Here is a 14,253-nt window from a genome sequence, read left to right as displayed (position 1 = left end):
CGATGGTCTTTCCTGTCTCCTGTTCAATATTGCGCTAGAAGGTGTTATGAAACGGGCGGGCTTCAACATGCGGGGCACGATCTTCAATAAATCCAGCCAGTTCATTTGTTTCGCTGACGACGTGGACATTGTCGGAAGAACGTTCCAGGTGGTTGCTGAACAGTATACCAGGCTGAAACGTGAAGCAGATCGGGTTGGATTGAAGGTAAATACGTCGAAGACGAAATATCTGCTGGCTGGAGGAACCGAGCGCGATAGAGCTCGCATAGGCAGACGCGTGACGATCGACGGGGATGAGTTCGAGGTGGTAGACGAATTCGTCTACCTCGGATCATTGATAACGTCGGATAACAACTGCAGCAGAGAAATTCGAAGACGTATCATCGCCGGAAGTCGTGCTTACTATGGACTCCACAAGACCTTGCGGTCTGGTAAACTTCACTTCCGTACTAAGTGTACCATGTACAAGACGCTTATAAGACCGGTAGTCCTCTACGGGCATGAGACGTGGACAATGCTCGAAGAGGACCTGCAAGCGCTTGGAGTTTTTGAACGACGTGTGCTTAGGACGATCTTCGGCGGAGTATGTGAGAACGGCGTATGGAGGAGAAGAATGAACCACGAGCTTGCGCAACTCTACGGTGAACCCAGTATCACGAAGGTCGCCAAAGCTGGAAGGGTACGATGGGCGGGACACGTTGTGAGAATGCCGGACAACAATCCCGCAAAAATGGTGTTCAACTCAAATCCGGCCGGTACAAGACGAAGGGGAGCGCAACGAGCTAGGTGGTTTGACCAAGTGGAGCAGGATCTTGGAAGTGTGGGGCGATCGAGGAATTGGAGGTTAGCAGCCATGGACCGAGTTAGTTGGCGTAACATTGTGACGCAGGTCATGTCTTGAAGGACGTAGAGCCAGCAAAAGTAAAGTAAGTATTCACAGTTTATCTTCTTCTTTCTGTTGTTACGTCTCAACTGGAACAGAGCCTGCTTCTCAGCTTTTTATTAGCCCTTCCTTAGTAATTAGCTGAGAGCTTTCTATACCAATTGACAATTTTTTGCCTTTCTATATCGTATGGCAGGTACAAAGATACTCTATGCCCTAGGAAGTCGAGAAAAATTTCTTCACAAGAAGATCCTCGACCGGCGGGATTCGAACCCACGACCTCAGCTTAGTCTTTTTGAATAGCTGCTCGTTTACCGCCATGGCTTTCTGGGCCCCTTTGTACAATTAAAATTCAAATTAAATAAATGTTCAATAAACAGTCAGCTACACCTTCGCCAGCCAATCAAATCATTTCAAATGACATTGTCGATATGACCGTTCGATGATGCTGTCTTACCCTTCCAATACAGCTGGGTCCTCAAGAATCAGAAAAAAAAACATACATTCTCGTTCTTCGATAGCTTTCAACTCGCATCGCGAACACCCAGAGCAATCTGCAAAATACAAGAAAAACGGTCGTCGTGTGGTCATCACTGCTCGAGCGAATCGTTGACGCCGAAGTAGACGGGCTAGATATAATTATAAAGAATGACATCACATTCTCGACCGTGAGTGAGCTCTCCTGGAAGTAGCTTTTTTCGGTGGAAATCACGTATTTCTTGCATGGCGAGAAACAAAAAAAGCCATCTTCGTTCCGTGTCCGTGTCGAACCACTTTTCGTTCAGAAATAGCAGTTGTGGTTGACCGTTACCGGTCGACATTGCATCACTGCAGTTTGTGCGATGCAATTTGCGATTTCGTTGCTATCCCGAGGAATACGCAATCAGATGGAAGTCGGACGATGCAATTAACGGTGACATTCTTGCACTTATCATGAGAGGCTGTGAGTGGGGGAACTAGTTGTTCTAGGAAGCAAAACGTAAAATTCCACTGACGAAACCAGTCATGCAAAATGTTAATAGTAATAATAATGATAATAATTGCTGTATGTATGTTATTAACTGTTAGAAAATTAAACAGCTCGTGGTCATTCAAAGAACAAGTATTCCAATTTAAAATCCTCTATTATTTTTGAATTCTTTGGAGAAACGTAGTCCAATAACAAATTGATTGGAAAATTTTACTCCAACTTGGACATGGACTTCAGCCATAGTGGTGGTTTTGAACATTGCATTGATCATTACATTCAATTGTTCACGATCTTAACTGAAAAATTACATTTTTTGTAGTTCTACCTACCGGGTCCGATAAACGATCTCGTTCATCTGCCTGCTAGGAGCCTCCACAATTCGTATAGGTGAAGAGCAATCCCAAAAGCTTTACTTATGGCAGCACGAGACTACGTTGCGCTCTGACCATTCCTATTGATAAAAATGTCATCGTATGACCTCATTTTTTTGACGGTCATCTTTATTTTGTTTACTCAAGCATTGGTTCTAATCTTATCGAATGGCTTGCAGGAAATTCACGCTAAGATCATACACATAGATACCTGCCGCTCCCGACTCACCTGACCTGCAATAAATCGTCTATCAGATTCCAACGTCATTACCGCAGTCTTGTTAGTCAATTCAACATACTGCGCGCCCGTCGCTCATAAAGATTGATCTATTTTAGAACGCATCATTATCGCGGCCAACGACGACAACGCCGAAGCAAAAAAATCCGTACATCTCTGTGGACCATTTGGTGCGACATTCAAGGCAAGCAAAGTGCTCCCAATGGTGCATTAACCTGTATAATGCTGACAGACCCTCCTCGAAACATGAACGAAACCAATATCCGCTTCACTGCCAAGGGAAATCGAAACGACGACACCCATTGTGGCGATGCTCCCCAATATGTTAGTAGAAGTGTTTGATGGCGGATCGATTTTCGTCCAATGTCACTGCACTGCCATTGTAGAGCTGCGCCGGAAACTTGATGCTCTTGGTTGGTTGGATGGTTAGCAACGACCGACGATGGCGTAAGTGCACTGGCTTTTGTGTGTAATCCTTTATGGAACGAACGCAAGTTTATGTGAGTATAATATGCAATTCACGCGTCATGTGATTATATTGCTCAAGTCACCATATATCATTGAAGGCACAAGTTGAAAATGCACTTTTAGCGAAATACTTGTCTTTCCAAGACTAGTGTGAACTATTTCTGTCTTTGTTATGCAATTTGTAAGGTAATTTGAACTATTGTTAAAGTATAGTTTATTTGTGATGATGGCTTTTTTTATTTTCATGCAAAGCCATGCTGAAGGTGTCTGGGTTCGATTCCCGGTCGGTCCAGGATCTTTTCGTAATAGTAATTTCCTTGACTCCCTGGGCATATAGTATCATCGTACCTGCCACACGATATACGAATGCGAAAATGGCAACTTTGGCAAAGAAAGCTCTCAGCTAACCCTTAAAATGCGTGGACGACTTTTTTGCACTTTAAGCTCATATCTTTTGACTCAATTAATCAATTCTCAAAATTTTAACAGTATTGGGCAGGGGATTAGTTGCACCACCAAATGCATCCACAGAGATTTGTATACCTGTGGCCACTCTGTATGCACGGCCGGAAAACTCATCATGAGAAATACAAAGTACAACTGTATCGTGAAGGTAAATCTATAGGAAGCAAAATAAGAGTATTTAGGATTCGATCCCGAATGCCGTAGCTCAGGTTTAGTAATAAAGTTCCACATTTTGATTTCGGAAGATCGAAGTTTCATTTTTGAAATTCTTGTTATACTGAGAGGAGGATCCCTGTGGGAAATATTTTTTTCAACCGTTTTTATGTGAATTTTCTTGAAAATTCTTCCACGGTTTCTCCCAGGAATTCGTTCAAGCATTCTTCCAGGGATAATGCCACGAAATCGATGAAGAACTCTGCTAGAAGTTTCTCAATATATTTAAACAGGGATTTCTCATGGAGTTCCTCCAAAAAAATCCCTGGGCGTTTTCCAGTTATTTATCTAGATTATAGGTTCCCAATCTATTCGGATATGCAGGGCTGGTAGCAGGTCTCTGATTAGAGACCTGGTCTCTATTCAAATGGAAGTTTATATTTTTAATGGAAGGTCTATAAACTCTCTAAATCTCGTTTCTAGTTGTGAATGAACCTTGGTGCAGAATGCTGGAGGCTCCTCCTTCAGAATTTCTTATGTGACTGTTAAACAGGTTCTTAGGGAATTTATTCACGGATTCGCCGGGGAAAGCCTTCACGAATTCTTCTAAAGATTTCTCCAGTAGTTTCTTCTAGAATCCTGGAACGATTCTGATACGATTTTTGGAACGAATTATGATATGAATCCTGAAAAAAATTATGATGAGAATCAACATTTGGTTTGGGTTGGTTCTCCGGGACAGTATACTAAGACCTCCGCTCTCCTGCATCTAAAACTGTCATGTGGCCTAGTGATTATTGTGATTCAAAATATTCCACATGATCTCGCAAGACTTGATACATACTATATCAATTTACCTACTTTCACATAAATACATTCGAAATATATTGATATTTCATCAAAAATCTAAAATAGAACCTGTACACCACATTTCATAGAACCTTGATCTCTACAAATTGTCAGTGAAAGCATTTTTAGAAAATATGCAGATAAAGTAGACAATATTATTAGCAATAGTATTAGCAGAATAATGCCAATTGTAGTGAGAAAAGTATCAATCTGCCAAGTTGTCCATATATACGACCAATTGAGAAATGTTGGAAAATCATTAAATTTAATCTAAGAAAATGTTATGTTAATTATCTTTTTTTTGTCTCAAGCACCAAAATACATAGGGTTGCTCGTCTAGTTTTTGGAGTTGGTTCATGTAGTTTTTGAGGTATTAGCTGTTGAAAATGCAAGTCAAATTGCATGCAAGTTTTCCAGCTTGTATGGCGATTTTTTGCTAAATTTCTCACAGAATTCGTACTTGTGTTGAATAATACTCTCGTTGCTCAAAAGTTATTTTTGATACTTTATAAAAGTGTTGTATCTGGTCATATATAATAGACTGGCCCTAAAACAAAAATGTTGTAAAACTCAACGGGGCACCCCTAGATATAAACCTTAGGGTAAGAAAAAAACTCTCAACAAATTTCAACTCGATTGGTTGCTCCACCAGTTGGCGCATTCAATTTGTAGTTTGTATAGGATATTCGTTTCAAATGTATACAGAATTGACCCAATGTCACTGCTTCGTTCCGTATACTAGTTGGTCGCGTTCAATTGAGCCCAGAATGGCAAATACACTAGCTGATACCCTAATGAACATAATTGCAGAAGGTTGTATCTGGATTTGAGCTCGTTTTCATTAGCTTTTCAGTTATTGAAAGTTAGGCTGAATCAGCCTCCCGTACAATCACATATATGCATGCGCTTTGTACAGCAGCTCGCCCAGTGTCATAGGTGGCTATGATGCGTTTAGTGGCTATGTTGAAGCAAATTAGCATGAGTTAGCAAATCTGCTTCAAATAGTTAAAACACCAACTTTATCAATTTTAATCATGATACAACCTTCTACAATGTTGTTCACTATGGTATCAAGTAGTGTTTTTGACATTCTGGGTGCAATTGAACGTGATCAACGATTTTCCTGAATCAAACAGTAGATGAAGTGCTGAAACCCATATGTTTGAGCTGGAAATCCCATATTAATTTCAATTCAAATGCGCCAGCTCATGGAACGACTAAATGAACTGAAACTTTCAGGAAGGCTTCCTCTAACTCTAAGGAATAATCCTGGAGGGTGCCCCGTGGAATTATACAACTTTTATTTTCTCCCATACTAAGCTGGGCCAGTCTAATATATAAGTTTCGAAGATTTTTGTATGGAGACTGCAAGCATGTTGACAAAAACGATTTAATCGAAATTTAATCGTGCAATTTAAATAAACTACTTCAAAATTTAATTTACATGGATTTGATCACTTAAAAGTTTGATGAATAATAATTTGAACTACATGTGAACCTCAATAAACTAGTATTTTATACAACTGAGACGTACTTGAACGTTTCTAAGGACGGCAGAAAATTCAGCAATTCCAAATTTATTAGAGACACATATTTTGATTCTTGAGAACCGTTTTCGATGTAAAACATAATGGTGTGTTTTCTTTGCCTTCGATATATACTGTAGTGGCAGCAAGGACAGCGTCGAGACTTGTGGATCCAGAGATCGTGAGTTGGATCCCAAGCGGTGGCAGGTACTTCAGTTGTGTAACGTTGGGAACATTAAATCCGGTTACCTTCTTATGATATGAACTCCGGAAGCTTGAAACAGCTTGGAAATAATAATTAATCGGTAATACAGCGAAGCTATACACAAATTATTCAACAGTTGCGAAATGGTTGAGAAAGCGCCTTCCGAAGATGTTACACAGCTACTTGTCGTATAATTGTCGATATGGAGCAATGATCGGTATGAATAAGAGCTGCCAACACAGCCTAAAAATAACTGAGTAGATTCTCCAGATTTGTTGGTAAAGGATCACATAGAAGCTATCGTTCGTATGTACGGCTTCTTTACTCAGCATAAAGCCATATAAAGAGGGCTTAGAGAATGTTTACATTTGCACTAAATGTTAGTTGGGTGCTTCTCTATTTCCTATCAATCTTCAAGTCAATATCGAAATAATTACACTACCTCATTAGAGTTGATGGATTCCACTCAAACTTTCAAAGTAGCAAGGCCAAATATAGCCAGCGTAGATGTTTTGGCTAGCACGTTATTGTTTCGATAGTTTAATGTTCTTGCAACTGTACGAAAATGTCAATGGAGAAATCTTATGTTTAATGTTGTGTGCTATGTTATGAGTGTTTGTGTTTATTTTGCTTGTTAAAAATGTGAATTTTATAACCTAGTTTTAAGAAACAGTCTGTGCAGTGTAAATACTGAAGACGAAGTAAATAAATAAATAATGTAAATAGCTGTTTACATCGTGTAAGATGTTCTGTAGTTCTGTAATTGAAACCAATTAAATTTTGCTGGCTTATCCATACTTCAGATACTGCCAAAAATCGAAACCAAAACCTACCAATCTGAAATCATAAGAAAACATTCTTCAACAGTGTAGTAGTCTATCAGGTATCAGAAGGCCGGCTCCAAAGGCACGTTCTCCACCAGTTGGGAGATTTGTGCCATCGTCATATTTGAGCCGACTTCAGGAAAAGGAAGGGAAATATGGGAGGAAATAGGAGTGGAATCCCTTGAAGCGGGAAGATCGCATAAGCGAAATGAGAGCATGTAGCTCCATACCACAATGGGTTCGAACAGCGCCCTAAAAAGGGCACTGCAAAACGCATGAGCGTAAAGAGAGCCTATAGCTCATTACCACAGCGGGTTAAGAATAACAGAATGTCCTGAAGATTCAGGCTTCTGAATTCAGTTTCACTTAATAAGTGTTTACCAAGTAATTGGAATCGCATTTGCGCAAAAACTGGACAGTTACATATCAGGTGATACGAAGTTCCATAATCGGAGTCACAACTATCACACACAAATGAGTCAGCACGCTAAATATTTGCCATGTGATATTTGAGTCGGCAGTGGCCTGTCAACGCTCGGACCAAGAGACTGCAATTCTGTTTTGACAGATTTGTTAAATACTTCGCCACCCTTGGAGATGGCTCAGTAATGTACAATTTTGTTTGACGACATGACTTCAAACTATTCCAATATTGCTTGTGCTGAGTTGCCGCCCAAGAGTTTATCTGAAGCTTCACCCAGCACTTCGAAATTGGAATAGCAGGCTCAGGGCCAATGAAGTCATGCGATGCTCCATCGTAAGCTAGCTCATCAGCCAATTCATTTCCAGCGATGGAAGAATGGCCAGGTACCCATACAAGGTTTACAGAGTTGACTGAATTCAGTTCCTCAATTTGAGTTCGACATGCGTTGGCCGAAGCGAGAGCTTTTATAGCAGCCTGACTATCTGAACAGAAGTATATGACTTTACCCATTACGCGCTGTTGAAGTGCTGATTGCACTCCACACATAAGAGCAAATATTTCCGCCTGAAAAACGGTGCAGTTTCTACCAAGTGAGTAAAACTGATTCAGCCTTAGCTCACGAGAATATACTCCTGCACCAGCTCTACCTTCAAGAAGGGAGCCATCAGTGTAACATACTATATTGTTTGATATACTTCTTTCCAAATAGCCAGACGTCCACTCTTCCCGTGAAGGGAATTGTGTGGTAAATGATCTGTAAGGAAAGTGACAAGCAATTGTGAGATCACTTGGAGCAAGGACAATTTTGTCCCAATTCACCAAAAGTGGAAACAACGAAGTGTGTGTAGATCTACGATTCACTGGATTTTTCTCCAGTGGATCCAGTACCCATAAACGGTAAGAACAAGAAAGTGCTTCTTGTTTAAGATATATGTGTAGTGGTGCAATGTCGAAAAGGGCTTCGAGCGCTGCTGTGGGAGTTGTAGAGAACGCACCAGACATCGCCATCAAGCACATCCTTTGGAGATGGCCCAATTTTGATTGGATTGTTCTCACTTCGCCCTTATCAAAGGCACCCTCAATATCCAAGAAAACACCCAAGCAAGATTGCTTCTGAGCGAATGCTTTCTCGATATCGTATACAACTTTGTGTAAAAGAGTCACAGTGGACTTTCCAGATTGGTAAGCATGTTGATTCACATGAAGTGGCATGTTTGGCAAATAAACATCACGGATGTGATGATCGATAATGCGTTCCAGACATTTCAGAAGGAAAGAGGTCAGACTGATTGGTCTAAAATTCTTCGCTTCTTCATACGATGCACGTCCTCCTTTCGGGATAAACTTTACAGAAATATCACGTCAGGATCTGGGAATGTACCCGGTAGCAAAACTGCTTACAAGTAGCTTTTTCAAAACATGTTTGATAAACTCAAATCCCTATTGGAGTAGAACAGGATAAATCCCATCCGCTCCTGGAGATTTGAAAGGAGCGAAACTATTAAGTGCCCATTGAATCGATTCAGTAGTTAGGATATTGCGAGGATTTTGTTCAGCCGACTGACTTCACTCAAACTGGAAACATTTTTTTCCAGCCGGATCGTTCAGCAGAACGAAGAGCCTTCTTGTAAGCCTTGCAAGCCGACTTGAACGACTCTGATCCAGCTGAACGGCGTCTGTTCCAACTCCTTCTACATTGTTTCCTGAGTCTAGTCAGATCAGAATTCCACCATGGGGTCCCTCTTGTAGTCTTTACAGACCGAAGAGGACATGCTTCTTCAAAAGCTTCCATAATGTAGGATGTTGTAGTATCAACGGCCTCATCCAGATCACTTGGATTTTCAATGGACGGAGAATATCCATGCAATAACTTAAAATTGTATATTGATTGTTTGGGTCGGTCCCAAGTAGCACGTGAAACATCTTCCAAAGTGATGTTTTTCAAAAATGGTTTCAAGCACGTATCAATAAAAGCATCTGTAACTTACCTAGTGCTATGTGTACTCTTAGTAGACAGCCCTAATAGTCTAACTAGTGGTTTTTTACGGCCGTTATGCTATATTTTATATATAAGTACGATTGGTTCACTGCTTAATTGATACTTGAACTTGATTTTTTGTACAAAAATGATCGAATACTTTTGATTAAAATTTTAGCTCCCTGGCACCTATATTAGACCTATAGTTCCTATAGTAGCACTACTGAGAGAAACTATTTTTTATTAAACAAAATAAAGGAAGAATTAAGAACTTTTTAACAACAATCAAAAGCTCCTGATCCATTTTTAAGTGAAGATGAATCGAAGTCAACGTTCTAATTTTCAAGAGCACGGATCTGGAGAACCAAACATCCGATTGAGCTGAAAACTTAATCGATTAGTCACTAGCTGGTGGTGACCAATCGATTAGGTTTTCAGCTCAAACGGATGTTTGGTTCTCTAAATCCGTGCTCTTGAAAATTAGAACGTTGGCTTCGATTCATCTTCACCTTAAAGGAAAAAAAAAAATATAAAAGTTGTAAACATATATTTTGATTTGTGGTTTGCCAACGAAGTGAAGCTAGTGCTACTATAGGAACAGAAATTAAAAATAGTATTAATAGGCACATGTGTTTCGATTGTGAGTGAATGGAACATACGATATGATTTTTCTTGGTTTTGATATCTCTTTCACAAAACCAAAATACTAAGCTTTCAAATTATTGGCTTTATTTTTCAATTATATCCGAATATTTGTTCTTAGCTGTGCGACCCTAATTAATGGCTTCCCAAACTTATAAATATAAATATTATTTGCAAAAAATGAAACCAGTTTTAATTTCAAAATGAAATCACAACTAACATTTGAATTTAAATTGATAAATTGAAAAAATCTTAGTCGATTGAGACCACCAGATTTTTCATTTTTCCGTTGTGAACTCGTATTCTCTAATAATTGATGGGCCACACTCAGTCAGTTCTCGTAGTGTCATATACAGCAGTTTAATCATGGATAATAATATTGTGGATGGGTGGTGGATGGCGTCCGCATTATAGTTATTTAACGTGAAAAGAAGCGTGGAAAAATCGAGCTGATAAAGTTGCGTTTCCTTTGTTGTAAGGCAGTCCGGATGGAAGAGGTTACACGCAGAGTTGAATGCATGATCTGCTTTGTGATGAGCACAGAGTGGGGTGTTTGTAAAGGAAAATTATGTTCGAGTTTGAATGACAGACAGCTTTAGCCACGAGCGAAAGTGAAATGAGTAAATCGCGTTCACGAACGTGGAAAATGAAGATATGATGGCTAAGTGGTCTGTTTTGGAACAAAGACATCAAGCCAGGGCACATTAAAGGGGGGATTCATTTGGACTGAACGAATGGGAACAGATTTGTGTCCTAAAAATAAAAAAAGTTCTATATTCACTATGTATTAGTGTTTGGATCAGCACTTAACTGCTCATAACTGCATATTTGTCACATTCGAAATTTTTGACAATTTCGAGATAATACCGTGGAGAGTCATCAAATGATAAATATTTTCAATCAAGTTACTACTTATTTTCTGACTATTCACCTAGCATGTGATATGAGTTGTACAAAATTTCAGCCTCAAATAAGCACTCTTTAGTTCTTGATAATTTTTAAAAATTTTAATTTTCTCTCAGCAGTATAAAGTTCACATTTGGAACTCCATTTACTCAATGCCAACTTTTGTCGAATGTTACAAATATGCAGTTATGGGTAGTCCATGGAAAATTCATTTTACTATAAGTAAGGCAATATTTTAATTTCACATTTGAATTCCTCAGGCTGGAATTGCCTGGAACTAGGCAAACAACATATGTAAAAAAAAGGTTTTATATTTATGGTTGTAAATGTGCTAATAACGATATTATATATTTTAAATAATGGTTAATTTTTCTTCTGAATAGTGACTAATTCAAGTTTTTTTTGTCTTTGCAGGTAATTAGACTAGAATGGATCAGATCAGCATCAATACAAATAAGTATCTTGAGGTTATTCCAACAATTGTTTTTGGAAATTTTAGGAATATATAAAAATGCACTAAAATTTCTTTCCTTTAAAAATTCTGCCACATTTTTTGTAGAGCTTCATAAAGAATAATGCTAGTATTACACCAACAGTAGAAGGGGTCCCAAAAAGTCTCCAGGATTTTTTTTATCAGGAAAATGTCCAATAACTCCCACTGAAATGCTTATAGTGATTCTGACTATTTCATCAGATATTTTTCAAGCTATTTCACCGCAATTTCATATGTATTTCTTATCATTCATGCACAGAACACTAACAGGCAGAATGTTCCCTGTATCCGTTAGTGGGGAGGTTATTCATGAATAAATGGAATTGCGCCTGACGGAAGAAAACAAAATTAAATTTCCAAACTAATTGTGTCAGCTACCTATTGCCGATCGATGTTCATTTTCATTCTTTTATCAAAGTATGTTAAATATGAAACAATTTTTGTGCATCGTTTTTCCTTGATGCGAAACTCAAAATAGATCAGAATGACATTTCAATTATTGAAGTGTCACATGAATCGATAGAACTATCGTTATATTCTATTTACCCATTGTTTTACTCTGCCAAACAAAGATATACAGACGATATAGTCGGAAAATTTTAAACGAATGTAGCTTTTGTCTCTTTCTGCAACTAAATTGGACTGAAAAAGCTATAATTTAGCTTCAAAAATAGTTTTTCGATACACTACTATTTTTCGTGGTTGGGGTGGTAGGCTATGCTATTGAACATGTATTCCTACTTCCAATTAATATTTTTAAAACCATTTACACAAATGTAGACATGATTACATGTAATTTCTAACAAATGCATTTTAGATTTATTTGTCGTTAAAATCACAAATCGATACGTTTGTAGAAAAAAATGTATATTTTAGATTATATGCTGATATATCGAAATTCCTTCACATGTTCAATTTATAACATCTGCAAACTTGACTTTGTGTAGAACAACTTGGGAAAGCAATGGAAGACTTTTTTAATTATTACATTCTAACCTGTTTAAATATTCACAGTAGCTTGTGGGGTCCGAAGCAATGAACCCAGATGTTACACGCTTAGTCATATTTTTGGAATTTCGGTGAATCTTTACGGATATCTGTAAAAATGTATGTATCTTTCCGAACTGTTTAGCTGTTGAGAGTATCTATATACTAATCGGTAGACTGCCTAGAGAATTTTAAACACGTCTTCTTCTTCTTCGTCTTCTTCTTGTCATTAACGTCTTCACTGGGACAGATCCTGCTTCTCAGCTTAGTGTTCAATGAGCACTTCCACAGTTATTAACTGAGAGCTTTCGTTGCCAAAGTTGCCATTTTCGCATTCGTATATAATGTGGCAGGTTTGATTATACTCTATGCCCAGGGAAGTCAATGAAATTTCCATTGTGAAAAGATCCTGGACCGACCGGGAATCGAACCCAGACACCTTCAGCAAGGCTATGCTTTGTAGCCGCGAACTCTAACCACTCGGCTAAGGAAGGCCCCTCAATGTTAATATTAAAGTTTTGTTCTTAATTCGTTCTCATATTTCTATCAAATTAAAAAATATGTGTTAGGTATGCTAATCTGTGTTTGAAACCTGAACTTCAAGGTTGCTGCAACCTGAAAAAATAATCGATTCTGATCGAATCGACAAACGTGTCCCAAAATGAAACGATGGCTTGTCCTGTCCTGAATCGTTGTTGCAACCCGTTTTTTTTGTATCCTTCCGAGCTGTCGCTGTTTGCCACATACACACAATCATTACACAATTTCGTCGTTTTCCATTTTGCGAAACATAACCGGAAAATGAACAAACCGACCTAAAGGGTACTGATTTGCATTCCACTTGCAAGAATTACCGATTTCATCTGGATGGAGGTCGTTGCTTGTTTTCGGTGGAGACGCATGGCACTGCCAAAGTTGCTCGCCTCAAGTGGCAATGTTTTGATGTTGATCATGGCGGTACCAATGTAGGCTAAGTGCATTTTCATTGAGGTGGGGCAATGTTTATGTGTTGGTTTTTGGCCCGTTTTCCTACATTACATACATACATTTGATTCCTTTGCTATCGCCATCGGCTGTTTTAGAGCCATGAATTGCCCCACAGCTGGCAAATAGTCGAAAAAATAAAGTATGCTTATTTTCTTACTAATTATTTTCTTTTTCTTTATTATAGAATAGTGACTACCCAATTTATAGATCGATTGATGTGCATTTCGATTTTCATATAATAAATTTACCCTTTTGAATATCCAAAATTTTGCGGATGATGTTCCTTTAAAACTGCTGTTTCTGTAATAAATCACAATCAAATCTAGCTCTATCCATCTCCTTCAAGAGAATATATTTTATTAAATATTCAAAAACTGATTGATACAATCTTATTTGACATGACCTGCCACGGAGCTCCTTGAATTTTTTTATGGCTTTACTTGCGCATTTTTGTGTCAAGACAAGAAAGTTTACAATTATGATTCACAATAAATTTGGCCATCAAATCATCTTGTCTTCAACATCGCATCAACTTTAATAGCTTTAAAAAGTTCAAACGAGCGAATCTGATCCACTACTGAAATCCAATAACTACTTTTTTCCTCATTTTGGTGGCTATTTCTGATGATTGTTGAACTAGTTTAAGGTTAAAACACAATAAAATGTGCGTTTGGCCAAGTTTTGTATGGAGTGCATCCACTGTACGTCCGGTACATAGAGGAAGAAGTTTTTTCCGGGTTGATAATTGATCCATGGTTTACAATGTGATGGTTTGGTATTTACCTTGATGTAAACATCACCATTTGTAGCTAATAGAATTCAAACAGTATTTCGTAAAAATACAGATTTAAGATGAAAAATCTTCAAAATATGCAAGATCAGTC

At 38.4% G+C, this 14,253-nt stretch overlaps 1 protein-coding gene across 4 annotated transcripts in view; it reads left to right on the top strand.

Moving 5' to 3' along the window:
* The window catches only part of LOC5566421, a 290,745-nt gene that overhangs the window by 35,996 nt on the left and 240,496 nt on the right, over positions 1 to 14,253 (top strand). The window lies entirely within an intron of this gene.

Source organism: Aedes aegypti, chromosome 2 (genome assembly GCF_002204515.2).
Source record: "Aedes aegypti strain LVP_AGWG chromosome 2, AaegL5.0 Primary Assembly, whole genome shotgun sequence".
NCBI classification, from domain to species: Eukaryota; Metazoa; Arthropoda; class Insecta; order Diptera; family Culicidae; genus Aedes; species Aedes aegypti.
The sequence above is the reverse complement of the archived record's forward strand: the minus strand, read 5'-3'. Positions and strand labels throughout refer to the sequence as shown.